The sequence below is a fragment of the Nicotiana tabacum genome, chromosome 24, assembly GCF_000715075.1.
Source record: "Nicotiana tabacum cultivar K326 chromosome 24, ASM71507v2, whole genome shotgun sequence".
Lineage (NCBI taxonomy): Eukaryota > Viridiplantae > Streptophyta > Magnoliopsida > Solanales > Solanaceae > Nicotiana > Nicotiana tabacum.
In genome coordinates this window covers 70,071,328-70,087,500 of record NC_134103.1, presented here as the reverse complement: position 1 = coordinate 70,087,500, position 16,173 = coordinate 70,071,328, and positions in this window count along the sequence as shown.

Sequence of the window (16,173 nt, the reverse complement as noted above, 5' to 3'; positions counted from 1 at the left end):
AAGTATATTTTGCTTTCAGACTAGCTAGTCACCTTGAAATAAGCATGACATAACAAAATTCGGCTCGTATCTCAATGCCAATTTTTGAATGGTCAAACATATCCCGTTTTGGTAAGGATAGCGATCGAGGCTAGCTCATGGCGTCTCCGCGTCATTACTATTAATAGTAAATATAAAGTTCTCTCATCTTTAAAAAGGAAAGATGTAATAATATTATATAAACTTCATTTATTACATTCATATTATATTTCATGATTATTCCTTTTTTCTCTTTTTTTGTTTTATGCATCAAATGTTCAAAACTCGCTACTTTCGCTAATTCGAAATCACATTAAATAACTCAACTAATGGGAAGTAAAATGCTTCCTATCTAAATATTTTTTATTCTCACGAGGCTCGAATTTGAGATTCTTGCTTTTGTTAGAATATATATTACAACACTGATGAACCTAACTAGGTCCGAAAGATAAATTTTATACCAACAAGGGTTGTGGTAGAATGGTAAGTACTCCTTCATCCGTAATCAAAGGTATCGGGTTCGAGCCTTGATTATGGTATCGCCTCTGTTACGGAGTGCTTTATCCCTAATATGGAACTTCTCGACACGAATTCGAATTTTTTCTAGCCCCAATACAAATACCGGGCGATGAGAAACCCAAAAAAAGAAAGGTAAAGTTTACGAATTGGCTCAATGTGTAAATGGGCAACCAAGTTGGAGGTCTAATGGGTCAGTGAATGCTGCGGATCCTTAATTAGGACGCGGCATACGCCATGAGCTAGCCTTGACCTCCATCTTTTATCAAGTCATGACATACGTTTGACCATTCAAATATTGACTTTTTTTTTTAAAGTTAAAAACATGTTCGAAAATTATATAATATATATATACTTTTGGATGCTCAAATTTCCGCCCTGATACAAGTACGATAAAAATTTCTTTCTGTATAGCTAAGACCATTAGTGTTGATGTCATGAATATGTAAGGATAATGTGTCCATGCGCCAGTTTTAGTTGAAAAATATTAAAAGGTCCGTCCAGCAGCGCGAAGCTAGAAACTCGAGTACGGATTTAACCCAATCCACTATCTTTGTTCAAACACTATATTTATATTTGTGTTAAAAAATTCATTACATATGTATAAATATTAAATTTAAAACCCAATTATTAGTACTTGAAATCGTCATTCTAAAATCCAGAACCATAAAATTAAAATCATAACTCCACCTTTAGATCCGTCTTGTTGAGATAAGGGTGGCTTATTAGACTGCGCATAAATTCTACTACAATGTCATATGAATCGGTAGCAAATAGCAATTGACAAGAACTTATGCACACTAAATATTTGTGACAATATGCTAAATTATTGTGAAAATATACATACCAGTCATGGTTCAAATGATAAAAAATTGTTCAAAATACGCACATCTTGTTATAAAATAAATGTTGTAAAGTAAAGACAAGTATAGAAAAACTGATATATTATTCAAACTTCAAACTTATGTACATAATGAACTGAAATCTCCTCTATTTATAGAAGAAAACATACTGCTATGTAAGTTGCTTCTGCAAGCTGCTGTGTAAGCTGCTTCTGCAAGCTGTTGTGTAAGTTGTTACTGTACCAGATATAGATAATCTTCTACCGGGGGTAATGTTTATCCATAACGGAGTACCGAAAGGATAAGCTCGTTATACCAGATATGATAATCTTCTACCGGGTGTAATGTTTATCCATAGCGGGGTACCGAAAGGATAAGTTTATTGTACCAGATATAGATAATCTTCTATCGGGGGTAATGTTTATCCATAATGGAGTACCGAAAGGATAAGCTCATTATACCAGAAATAGATAATCTTCTACTGGGTGTGATGTTTATCCATAACGGGGTACTGAAAGGATAAGCTCATTGTACCAGGTATAGATAATCTTCTACCGGGGTGATGTTTATCCATAACGGGGTACCGAAAGGATAAGCTTCTTCAGGAGACTTATTTCCAATAGAATACTAAATAGATAAACATATTTACGGCGGAGTCTCGTATAGATAAGCTTCTTCAGGAAGCTTATTTTCAACGGAGTACTAAATGAACATCCATAATATAATATATTTATAACACTCCCCTTGGATGTTCATTAAAAGTTAATGTGTCTCATTAAAACCTTACTAGAAAAAACCCCGTGGAAAAAAATTCTAGTGAAGGAAAAAGAGTACACATATTTAGTAATATGCATAACTAGTTATCTTATTAAAACCCTTATAAGGAAAAACCTGTGGAAAAAACCTTAGTAAGGAAAAAAGAGTATGGCACATATTTTACTCCCCCTGATAAAAACGTTGTTTCAAATATTTGAGTCTCTGCATTCCAATCTTGTATACCATCTTCTCAAAAGTTAAAGTTGGCAAAGATTTAGTGAATAAATATGTCGGATTGTCACTTGAACGGATTTGTTGTACATCAATGTCACCATTTTTCTGAAGATCATGTGTGTAGAATAATTTTGGTGAAATGTGCTTCGTTCTATCTCCTTTTATAAATCCCCCCTTCAATTGGGCTATGCATGCAGCATTGTCTTCGTATAAAATTGTGGATCTTTTATCACATTCCAAACTACATTTTCCTTGAATAAAATGAATCACTGATCTCAACCACACGCATTCCCTACTTGCTTCATGAATAGCTATTATCTCAGCATGATTTGAAGAAGTAGCAACAATAGATTGCTTTGTGGAGCGCCATGATATGACAGTACCTCCATATGTAAACACGTACCCGGTTTGAGATCGAGCTTTATGTGGATCAGATAAATAACCTGCATCTGCATAACCAACAAGATCTACACTACCATTGTTAGAATAAAATAAACTCATATCAAGTGTTCCCTTTAAATATTGTAATATATGCTTAATCTCATTCCAATGTCTCCGTGTAGGAGAAGAGCTATATCTTGCTAGTAAATTAACAGAAAATGCTATGTCAGGCCATTAGCAAGATACATAAGTGCACCAATTGCACTAAGAAAAGGTATTTCGGGACCAATGAGTTCCTCATCCTCTTCTGGAGGTCAGAACAAATCCTTATTCACTTCAAGCGATCGAAGAACCATTGGTGTACTCAATGGGTGCGCTTTGTCCATGTAAAAGCGTTTTAAGACCCTTTCTGTATAGGCATATTGATGGATAAAGATCTCGTATGCTAAATGTTCAATTTGCAGACCAAGACAATGTTTTGTATTTCCACGATCTTTCATCTCAAATTCTTTTTTAAGATATTCAATTGCCTTTTGGAGCTCTTCTGGAGTTCCAACAAGATTTATGTCATCAACATAAACAGCAAGTATAACAAATTCTGATGTCATTTTCTTTATAAAAGTACATGGACAAATAACATTATTTATGTAACCCTCTTTCAGCAAATATTCACTAAGGCGATTATACCAATACGCCCAGATTGCTTTAAACCATACAAAGATCTTTGTGATCTGATTGAATACATTTTCCGAGATTTTGGATTTGCTTCAGGCATTTTAAGTCCTTCTGGGATTTTCATATAAATTTCATTATCAAGTGAATCGTACAAATAAGCTGTAACTACATCCATTAGATGTATTTCAAGCTTTTCATGTAGTGCTAAACTGATGAGATATCGAAATATTATGCCATCCATAACAGGTCAATATGTTTCATCAAAATCGACTCCATGTCGTTGTGAGAATCCTTGTGCGACAAGGCAAGCTTTGTATCTTTCAATTTCATTTTTATCATTCCTTTTTCGCACAAAAACCCATTTATGACCAACTGGTTTTATACCAGCAGGTGTTTGGACTACTGGTCCAAATATATCTCCTTTAGCAAGTGCGTTCAATTCTGATTGAATTGCCTCTTGCCATTTTGTCCAATCAGATCTTTGTCGACATTCTTCGATAGATCGGAGTTCAAGATCCTCACTATCTTGCATAATGTTAAGTGCAACATTATATGCAAAAATATTATCCACCACTATTTCAGATCAATTTAAATTAATCCCTTCACCAATAGAACTTATTAAAAGCTTCTCACTCACTTGAGTCACGGGTTCATTGTTTTCTTCAGGAATCTCAGAACTAATCAGATCTTGGGTCTCTTCAGGGGATCCCTTCATAGTATCGTTTTGATCATTTGTTGATTTTCTTTTTCAAGGATTTCCATCCTTAGAACCCAAAGGTCTACCACGCTTCAGGCGCGCTTTAGGTTCACTAGCTCTCATTCTAGTAGATGGTCCTGTTGGGACATCAATTCGGATAGGCACATTCTCTGCAGCGATATGTGACTTAGTTATCCTTTTCAAATCAGTAGACGCGTCTGGCATTTGATTTGCTATATTTTTTGAATAGATGATCTTCTGGACCTCCTGATTACATATAGGGGTATGTGGATCAAAATGGGATAATGATGAAACTTTTTACACAATTTCTCTTTTGATTTCCTTTTTCTCTCTCCCTAATTGTGGGAAATTTGTTTCATCAAACCGACAATCTGCAAATAGAGCAGTAAATAAATCTCCTGTCAATGGTTCAAGATAGCGAATAATAGAGGGTGATTCAAACCCAACATATATTCCTAATCTTCTCTGCAGGCCCATCTTACTGCGCTGTGGTGGTGCTACTGGCACATATATATCACATTCAAAAATTCTTAGATGGGTAATATTTGGTTCATGACCAAAAACTAATTGTGATAGAGAATATTTATTATAATATGTCGGTCTGAGACGGATAAATGATGTTGTATGCAAGATAGCATAGCCCCAAACAGTAGTGTGCAATTTTGTTTTCATAAGTAGTGGTCTTGCAATCAATTGCAGGCGTTTAATAAATGACTCTGCAAGGCCATTTTGAGTATGAACATAAGTTACAGGATATTCAACTTTTATCCCAACTAATATACAATAATCATCAAAAGCTTGAGATGAGAATTCTCCAGCATTATCAAGGCGAATAGCCTTTATAGGATAATCTAGGAATTGTGCCCATAATCGAATTATTTGGGCTAATAGCTTTGCAAAGGCCAGGTTGCGAGATGATAGTAGATACACATGAGACAATCTTGAAAATGCATCTAGTAGGACCATAAAATATCTAAACAACCCACTTGGTGGGTGAATAGGTCCGCATATATCCTCATGTATACGTTCTAAAAAGGCAGGGGATTCAATGCCAACCTTCATTGGTGATGGTCTAGTGATCATTTTGCCTTGATAACAAGAATCACAAGAAAATTCATTATTTGTAAGAATCTTCAGGTTCTTTAATGGATGCCCACTCGAATTTTCAGTAATTCATCTCATCATTATTGATCCAGGATGGCCCAAACGGCCATGCCAAACCACAAAAATATTTGAATCAGTAAACTTCTAGTTTACGATAGAGTGTGCTTCAACTGTACTAATTCTGGATTAGTATAAGCCAGAAGATAAAGATGGTAACTTTTCTACAATGCACTTCTGGCCAGAAACATTCTTTGTAATACAAAGATATTCTATATTCATTTCATCTATCATCTCAACATGATACCTATTTCGGCGGATATCTATAAACCTCAACAAGTTTCTTCGGGACTTGGAGGAGAATAATGCATTGTCTATTATAAGTTTTGTTCCCTTAGACATAAATATAGTGGCTCTTCCGAAGCCTTCAATCAAACTTATATTACCAGAAATTATTGAAATATTTGCTTTTTTCCTTATGCAAATAAGAAAAGTATTTCTGATCTTTGAATATGGCATGAGTTGTTCCACTATCAATTACACAAATATCTTCATGATTGGTCTTTGATCCAAACATAATTTGAGGATTATCCATATTCTTCAAAATGACATAAACAAAATAAATATGATAGTAAACATCATTATCAAAGCATAACTTTTATTTATGTACAACAATTACATAACCATACTATCTACTACAAACAACAAAAATTAAAATATTTATATCTCTATATATTCATCACCGATCACATGACTTGTTTCTCCTTCTGGGAGTGCAAAGTAATCAGCTACATCCAAATGCATGAAGTTTAAATTATCTTCAGAAATAAAATTTGCTTCAGCATTTTTCTCTATCTTCTTCAGGGGGGCTTGATACAGCTCAACCAAGTGCTTTGGTGTACGACATGTACGTGACCAGTGCCCTTTTCCTCCACATCTATAGAATGTATTTTCTGCGTTTGTTGCTTGCACCGCTTTATGATTTTGTTCCTTCCTTTTCCACTGCTGGTGGTGAGGATGGTTCTTTGGTGCATTATTATTACCATGATTAGTATTTCTTCCCCGACCACGGCCATGACCATGACTGGGGACACGTCATCTTCCATGCTTAGCTTGGTGGAAGTTCGTCTCATTCACTTCAGGGAATGGACAAGAACCTGTAGGTCAGCTTTTATGGTTTTTCATTAATAGCCCATTATGTTGCTTGGCTACAAGAAGATGTGGGATAAGTTCAGAATACTTTTTGAATCCCATCTCTCGATATTGCTGATGCAAGAGCATATTTGAGGCATGAAAAGTGGTGAAAGTTTTCTCCAACATATCATGATCAGTAATATTATCACCACGTAGTTTCAATTGGGAAATAATTCTGAACATAGCAGAATTATACTCACTGATAGATTTAAAATCTTGTAGCCTTAGATGAGTCCAATCATAACGTGCCTGTGGAAGAACGACCATCTTCAGATATCTATCTTTCAAATTATTCCACAGTATGACTGGGTCTTTAATGGTGAGATATTCCATTTTCAAGCCTTCATCAAGGTGATGGCATAGGAATATCATTGCTTTGGCACGGTCTTGGTTTGATGCTTGATTTTTGTCCTTGATGGTGTCTGCCATACCCATCGCATCAAGATGAATTTAAGCATCAAGAACCCAAGACATGTAGCTTTTGCCCGATATATCCAGGGCTACAAATTCAAGTTTAAAAAGATTTGACATTAGATAGAAAAAGAAAGTCCGTACCTCTGATACTTTCAAAGTATTTGCTCGAGATGGCAGAGTCTCGTGCTGATAACCTGTTCTAAAATAAAGACTGTAAAGTAAAGACAAGTATAGAGAGAAACTGATATATTATTCAAACTTCAAACTTATGTACATAATGAACTGAAATATCCTCTATTTATAGAAGAAAGCAAGCTGTTGTGTAAGCTGCTTATGCAAGCTGCTGTGTAAGCTGCTACTGTACTAGATATAGATAATCTTCTACCAGGGGTAATGTTTATCCATAACGGAGTACCGAAAGGATAAGCTCATTATACCAGATATAGATAATCTTCTATCGGGGGTAATGTTTATCCATAACGGAGTACCGAAAGGATAAGCTCATTATACCAGATATAGATAATCTTCTATCGGGGGTAATGTTTATCCATAGCGGGGTACCGAAAGGATAAGCTCATTGTACCAGATATAGATAATCTTCTATCGGGGGTAATATTTATCCATAACGGACTACCGAAAGGATAAGCTCATTATACCAAAAATAGATAATCTTCTACCGGGTGTGATGTTTATCCATAACGGGGTACTGAAAGGATAATCTCATTGTACCAGATATAGATAATCTTCTACCGGGGATGATGTTTATCCATAATGGGGTACCGAAAAGATAAGTTTCTTCAGGAGACTTATTTCCAATAGAGTACTATGTAGATAAACTTATTTACGGCGGAGTCTCATATAGATAAACTTCTTCAGGAAGCTTATTTACAACGGAGTACTAAATGAATATCCATAATATAATATATTTATAACACATCGTACGTTTATTACAGTCATTTGGTTTGCATAACTATCCTATTCTCTTTAAGCTATCCCCCAGGATTGTTTCAATTAGCCATATCTAGCCATACTTAACTTTGCAGAGTCAAACTCACTTAAATGGAGTGGAACTGTGATAGGCCCCTGAGCTAAAAGCACCAAACATTTGGGCTAGACAAAGGGTACTAGACTTATGGGACTGGACCAAGTCTGTTCTTTGTCTCATTTGGACCCATTGGGCCTATCACTTGACTGAAACAACAAAATTGAAAACACCAACTTAACCTGTCATTTTTATAGTAGGGAGCTCAAACCTATTTAACCCCGCTCGTTTGTTAAACTCAGTCCATCTTGATCCAGCCCATCTAAATTTGGGCTGATTTTTAACCCAAATTGATTTATGAGTAACTTTGCTAAAATATCTTTAAAGTAACTTTTTTTATATGTGATATATGACCCTAATAAAAGAAAAAAGCCATATTTGATAATTAAACAATTTATTAAAAAATATATATGAATTAAAGTCTGGTAATAGTTGGGCGGGTTGGGATACGACTCATATTTTAGTCCATCTTGACCCAACCCATCTTAGCACAAGCAACTTTTGGACGGATCAATAACCCGTCGATTTATTGACTTAACCCATTTTGACCCGCCCAAAATCATCCCAACTCACCCATTTGATACCCCTATATTATAGCAATGTAGATAGCCCGTAATGAGGAGAAAAAAAGTAAAAATTGCATGGGGCGCCCTATTTTGTTACCCCTTTTTAACTTGTACCCATTTTATTTTTCCGTTTGCATCCGTACCCTTTTTTAGTTAAAAGCGTTTCAAAAAGACGATTGTCCTTCTTTAATAAAAGACTATTGACAAAACTGTAGACTACATGACAAAATTTCAGCATATTTTGGTATGAAGTTTTAGCAAATAAACTAAATAACTTCAGCATGCATTAGCAAAAACTCATTAGAAAATTACATACTGCAAGACAAAAACTTAAGCATGTTTAGTCTGAAATTTTAGCAAATGAACTAAAAAAATTCAGCTTGTTTAGACTGAAATTTCGGACAAAACGCAAGACAAAACTGTAGACTACAGGACAAAACTTCAGCATGTTTTGGTATGAAGTTTTAGCCAATGAACTAAATAACTTCAGCATGCATTAGCAAAAACTCATTAGAAAATTACATACTGCAAGACAAAAACTTAAGCATGTTTAGTCTGAAGTTATATCAAATGAACTAAAAAACTTCAGCTTGTTTAGACTGAAGTTTCGTATAAAACTCATGACAAAATTGTAGACTGCAGGACAAAACTTCAGCATGTTTTGGTTTGAAGTTTTAGCAAATGAACTAAATAACTTCAGTATGCATTAGCAAAAACTCATTAGAAAATTACATACTGCAAGACAAAAACTTAAGCATGTTTAGTCTGAAGTTTTAGCAAATGAACTAAAAAACTTCAGCTTGTTTAGACTGAAGTTTCGGATAAAACTCATGACAAAATTGTAGACTGGAGGACAAAGCTTTAGCATGTTTTGGTATGAAGTTTTAACAAATGAATTAAATAACTTGAGCATGCATTAGTGATCTCGTCCAATTTTGAGGATATGAAAACGGTCGATGCAATAATAGTACCCAACAGAGTCGGGGTTGAATTCCACAGGGAGTTATGTGAATGGGGGTTAGTAGTATATATCTTAAAACGTGAGTTTGTATATCTTAATTTGCACTTCCGCAATATTGGGTTTTATTTGGAAATCTAAGTTAGACTGCAATTGCGATTTAAAGAATGGAACTAGGAGATTGTTATTGGTTGTTTTTCAAATGATAAAAAAACCTAGGGCTATGACCTTCACCTAGGTGTTCGCTTAATGGGTTGTAAACTTTAAAGCTTGTTTTATTGGTCGGGGTGTATTATAGCTATCAACACTCAAGTACCCACTCAATACCTCTCGGTCAGAGAGTGATTTTGCCCAATTTGACTTTCTCAAGCCCAAATGGGTATTTGAACAAAGCAGTTGATAATAAGCTCAAGTCGGGTTTTACTATCTCTAGGTTCAACCCTTTAATTGGGCTTATCAATCTCTCGATTAACCCAATTTCTTGCTAGCCAAGTTTTTCTAGACTAGGTCTCTCTTACTCAAGTAGAGACCAAGTCAAAAAGCCATGAAATAATATTTGCAACCATTAATTATTCAAATAAAAGCAAGAACAAGGCTAGATAATCAACACCCAACCATAAACAAGCAATAAATCAAATACCCATTAAGTTTACACACTAGGGTTGGGTCATAACCCTAGTAAAAATCTAGCTACTCATGCTTAAATTATTAAAACAAAAAAGAAGAAGTGATAATTAAACCCATATTAATAATTAAAATGATAAAATCAATATTCAAAATGCTCAAAATAGCAAATACTACTAAAAGAACAAAGGAAAATGTCTAGAGTGGTTGTTGATGTCAAAAATTCCAAAAGTTAACATAAAAAAAGTGAAACTCTTCTATTTATACGGTGCGGAAATTTTCGGACAAAATTGTCCTTTCGAAGTTTCTACGGCCGCACAATTCCATGTGCTGTCCGCACTTTGCTTCAGCTTGACAGGATTGGACTCTTGCGGATGCACAATTCTGAATTGCGGCTGCATCTCTCTCTTTCTATTGTCCGCACATTTTTTAGTGCGACCGCACATGACTCTTTTGCGGACCGCACAAATGCAACTGCAGCCGCATAGCTGATCTTCTGCGGCCACACAATAATTGTATGGTCCGCACTTTCGTTGAACTTGATATGCATGTTCTCAGAACTTTCAGTCTTGCCTTGCTTCTGCGGCCACACATTTCATGTGCGGACCGCACTTCTCACAGATCTCTGATAAGTTCTTCTGCACAATCTGCGGCCGCATATAATAATCTGCGGTCCGCACTTTAGAGCTTCTGTGCCTGTTTTTGTCCTTGGTTCAGATTACTACTTTTTGAGTTAGATTTCATCTTTGAGGCTCATTTTCCACCATTCCTGCAATTAAGTGATCTCGCCCAAATCATACCTCAGTTTGGGGTTGTGAAGAGGTCAATTGCAATAATAATACACAACTAGGAGTCGGGATCGAATCCACTGGGAGCGTGGATGGGATTATGTATATATTTGGACTAAGCACGTAAATTGTCTAAGATGCACTTCCACAAACTGTGTTTTGATTCTACTTCTAAATTATGCCACGGTTTGCAAATGTAAAGCTAGAGAATAATATTTTTGGTGTTGTTTTTCAAGTATGTAAAAGATCTAGGGCTGTGACTTCCACCTAGGTGTTTGCCTAACGGGTTGTGGGCTTTAGAGTGGGTTTTATTGGTCGGGGTGTATTATAACAATCAACACGCAATTACCCACTTAATACCTCTCGATAATTGAGTGGTTTTGCCCAATTTGGCTTTCTCAAGTCCAAATGGGTAATTCACAAAACAATTGATAGATACTCAAGTCGGGTTTTACTATCTCTAGATTCAACCCTTTAATTGGGACTATCAAGTTGTTGTTAGCCAAGTTTTCCTAGACTCAGCCTCTCTTTCTCAAGTAGAGACTAAGTCAAATAGGCTTGAATCAATGTTTGCAACCATTAATTCTACAATTAAAGCAAAAACTAAGCTAAATATTACACACCCAACCATAAACAAGCCCTAAATCAAATACCCATTAGGTACCCACACTAGGGTTGGATCACAACCCTAGCTAGAAATTTATCTACTCATAGATGAAAATGAAAAAATTAAAGAAGAATAGAAGATTAAACTCATATTCAGTGATAAAGAGATAAAACTCCAATGTAAAATAGACAAACTATCATAAAATTTCCTAAAGCAGTAAATAAAAACGGCTCCCAACTTTCAGATGTGCAAACGTTTCCTAATTTTTGTCAAAAAAGACTATTTATACACAGCTGAAATTTTCGGATAAAATTACCCTTTCGGAGGTTCTGCGGCTGCACAATTCTATGTGCCATCCGCATTTTGATGTAGAGCTTGACAGGAGGGACTTCTGCGGCTGCACAATTCTGAATTGCGGCAGCACTTCTTCAGGTTCTACGGACCGCACATTTCTGAGTGCGGCCACACTCTTGAGTTATGCGGCCGCACAATAATAGTACGGTTCGCACTTCTTGATGGACTTAAAGTTGGGACTCTCTGATCTTCCTCTTCTGCGGCCGCACAATTATTGTGCGGTCCACACTTTTCAAAGAAGCTCTGACAGAAATCCCTTCATGATCTGTGGCCGCAGACAAAATTCTGCGGTCCGCACTTTACCCTTTTTGCTTGGTTTTAGTCCTTGTCCAAAATACTCCTTCTTGAGTTGAATTTCATCGCTTTGGCTCATTTTCCAATACTCCTGCAATAAAGCATATTTTATCAGTTTTCGGGAATACCTTTAAGCATTTTTGAGCTAAAACGAAAGTAAAAAGGGCACAAATAAGTAGTCAAAATACCCACTTATCAACTCCCCCAAACTTAAGCTTTTGCTTGTCCTCAAGAAAATAAGGTAATTCCCGCCTCCACAAGAAAAGAGTTACTTCAGCTAGCCTAAGGTGAATCAAACACACATCAATTGGGACCAACAATTACCCACACACTCATGAATTATCAACAAGGCCCATGTTTCTTTTTATTTTTCTTTTTCTTCTTTTTTATATAGGTTTTGTTTTGAGCTAACTGGTTTTGAAGTGAATTGCAGGAATGCGTGTGCTTTACAGGAACTGTGCTTGAAAAATTGGTCAAGTGTTGAAAAAGTGCGGATCGCACAATATTGAATGCCACGACAGAGAGGAGTCTGCGGCCGCACAACTGGAGACCAAAAAATGCAACTCTATGAAGTTTGGAATTATATAGGAATGGCCATTCTGTGGCTGCACACGAAATTATGTGGACCGCATAAATATCTGCGGCCACACTCAATTTTGTGCGGACCGCAGATCTTCACAAGGGTTCAGGTAAAGAGTGCGGACCGCACTAAAAAATGTGCGGCCGCACTCAGCTTCCTTTTTTGACCTAATTTGGTCAACCTATAAATAGGCCCTCATAGCTTTGTTTCAAACTTTACGCACTCTGAACACTTGAGACTAAGGCAAGCACAGTGCACAAAAAATTATTTCACACTCCACACACATTTCATCAGCCTAGATTCTACCATGCATCCTTCATCACTAGTATGTTCAATTCATGTTTAGATTTTTCAAGTTTTCTTAATTTTTGTTTTTAAGTAGTATAGTTATATTTAGGCCTAAAAGGTCAAATGTTCATCATATGTGCTTAGAATTGTGTGGGTAATCTCATATGCACTCATTGGGGGCTGGGTAAATCATATATCATGTTTAATTTGCCAATACCATGTCTAAACAGTGCAAAATAATTGCAAAACCTAAGTTGAGTGTCATATTATTTTGAATTGTGCGGCCGCACATGAAATTGTGTGGTGCACAGATCTTGAGTTAGGGAAACAATGTATGCATGCAATGTGCGGACCACACTCAAAATTGTGCGGTCCGCAGAAAAATATGTGCTACCACAAATTCAACTTCAGAGAATCAGTAGTCTGAGCCTGGTCTTGTGCGGCCTCACTCAAAATTGTTCGGTCCGTATTTCAGTTGTGCGACCGCACTTCAAAATTGTGCGGTCCGCACAAGGCAGTCTACGGCCGCACTCAATATTATACGGACCGCACTTTCACATATGCACACTGTTGTTCCTGCAACTGTTAACACACTGCTTCTGGACTTTAACTGACTTATGTTGTTTTGTATTGCAGACAATGGTTTGATCAAGAGGTATAAGTGATACTTCTAAAGGGAGGGGTGAACTCTCCCAAGGCCGAGGCAAGGGTACTCAACCTCTCGCAGTACAGACGAAAGTAATAGCCAAGAAGCAAACCACTGAGAGAGGTAGGGCCACAGAGCCCTCAGAATCAAGCTCTTATGTCCCGTCTAGGGAAGCCTCTGAGGGTCACTTAGTGGAGGTACAACCTGAGGCCCAGTCCCAACCACCACAATTCACTGGGAGATACCAACTCCGCAACGAACCCTCCACTACAGCAAGTTCTTCTGAGGGTTCAGATGCCGGCAACCAGGGTTCAGAGCCCTTCTCTACACACACTCCCCATGCACCAGTTGCAGTAGATGATGATGATGATGATCCTGATGATGGTAGAGGAGGTGACACTAGAGTGGGCGGCCTAGAGAGGTCGAAGAGGAAGGAGGCATGGGAAGATAGGTTTGTGAGCTTGACAGCCTTCACAAAGTTCAGAGAATGGTGGCCCCGGAGATCGCTCACACTTGAGCGATAGTTCTTATTGAAGGATTTGGATAGATACAATCCAAATGTGCTTAGACAGTTCAGGGAGCACAAGGGGTGGATGTGATTCACCTAGAGTGTTATGGAATCCAAGGAGCATTTGGTACAGGAGTTCTATGCCAATGTGACACACATCAAGAGGGGTACCAAAGTGACCATGGTGAGGAACTTGAAAGTCAGATTTGACCAAATCACTCTGAACACTTACTTGTGGTTCGAGGAGGTAGATCCAGTCCAGTACTTGGAGCAACTTTCTATGGGTGATGCAGCTCGGTCTTGGCTAGTAGAGATCTTGGAAGATCCAGGACCACGACCACCATGGATCACAGCGGGGGTTCCCATTGCACGGGCCACCCTCAATTTTGAAGCAAAAGGGTGGCAAACGTTTGTGTGCAGCCGTATAGACCCGATCCAGAATGAGAACAATCTTCTAATTCCCCGGGAAGTTTGGATGGCATCTATCATGGCCGGGTGCCCAATCAATGTGGGTGCCATCATGTCAGTCAATAAGTTAATGGTTGTCAGAAAAGGTGAAAGCTCCTACCCATATCTCAACACCCTCACAACATATCTCACGGATGCAAAGGTGGAGCCGAGGAGTTTTGATACAAATGTGCCGACCAAAAAGCCCTTCTCATGGTACTCTTTGCAAGGTCCGGGAAACCCAAAGTTGAAGGGTAAGGCAACTGCTACCGTTGGCCAGTCTGATGAGCCATTGGTGGTGGTTACAGATTCAGCTGCTGAGCCTTCTACAACTCCCATGCCTTCTGCAGCTGCCATGCCTTCCACAACAGACAATCCTTCCACCGAGACAGCTGACATACCACCACCAAGTGAAGAGTTGATGGGATTCAAAGAATAGCAAAAGTGCAAAGCATGGAGAAAACAAAGAAGGATAAAGTGAATATCATGACCAAGAAAGAGTGATGTCAAGTCTCTCTAGTCCCCCTAAGGAAAAAGAAAGTGACTCAAAGAGTCGGCAAAAGCATGAGCCAAAAAGAGAAAATGGAGTGCTTAAGGAAAGATGAACCCGTTCTATTCCAACATTTCCTACCTTAGTCCAAAAGCCTTCATTATATGCCAAAAAAGCCCTACGTGATTTCAAGCCGAGTAAGCTTACATTAGTGGTGATCTACATGAGGGGCAAGCATATGGTACTTAGAGCCGTACTTGTGACATTCTTTTGAGAGTGATGAGCGAACTTTTCACAAGTCATTGAATTGAGTGCTACATTCTTAAGTGAGATGAGCTAACAGAGAGTATATGAGGAGAAGTTTGGGATCCACAGTGACCTACATGAAGGTGCGAACGTCCTTGATGAGTAAAGTCAACTCTTGATGCTCAAGTGTCACATTGGAGCTTTTCGTGCTTTAACCTTCAAAAAAGGACGAACTTGTGGAGATCTGTGATTTGAACCTCTTTTGGTTCGATCTTGTGGAGATCTGCTTGCCATGTTTAGGCAAGCAGTATAGGAGAGTAATCAATACCCGGAGGAGGTCATATATGGCAAGTAGTAGCCATATAATCCCATATTAGACGGGATTATGAGAGGATTTAGGGGGTGGCGGCTAGGGTTCTTGTCACACCCCAAAACCGACGAGCGCGACCGGCGCTCAGCCGAGTAAACCCGGCCGAGCAAGCCTGTTAGATTCTCTATCCCCAATTCACCCATAATCAAGAAAAGACATGATTTCATAAATTATACAGCAAGAAGTTCATACATACGATGCTAAATCATTTGATTAGCCATTGAGCCTTTAAGTCTCAAAATATATACTTCTTATAGTTCGAATGGAACAAGTGATCAAACACAACATAACTAGTTCAACATTCCCAATACCCATATACAACCCACATAGAGTCTACGGAGCCTCTAAATATACAAAAGAGAGTAAAGATGGTGCCGGCAACAAGGCCCTGACTATACCTCAAAAGTGACCACAATATAAACAAAAGGTACAATACATGACCCCGGAATGAAATGGGGTTCACCGAGTCTGCTGAGAAGATGATGATGTAACACTAACTACGATCAACAATGTCTG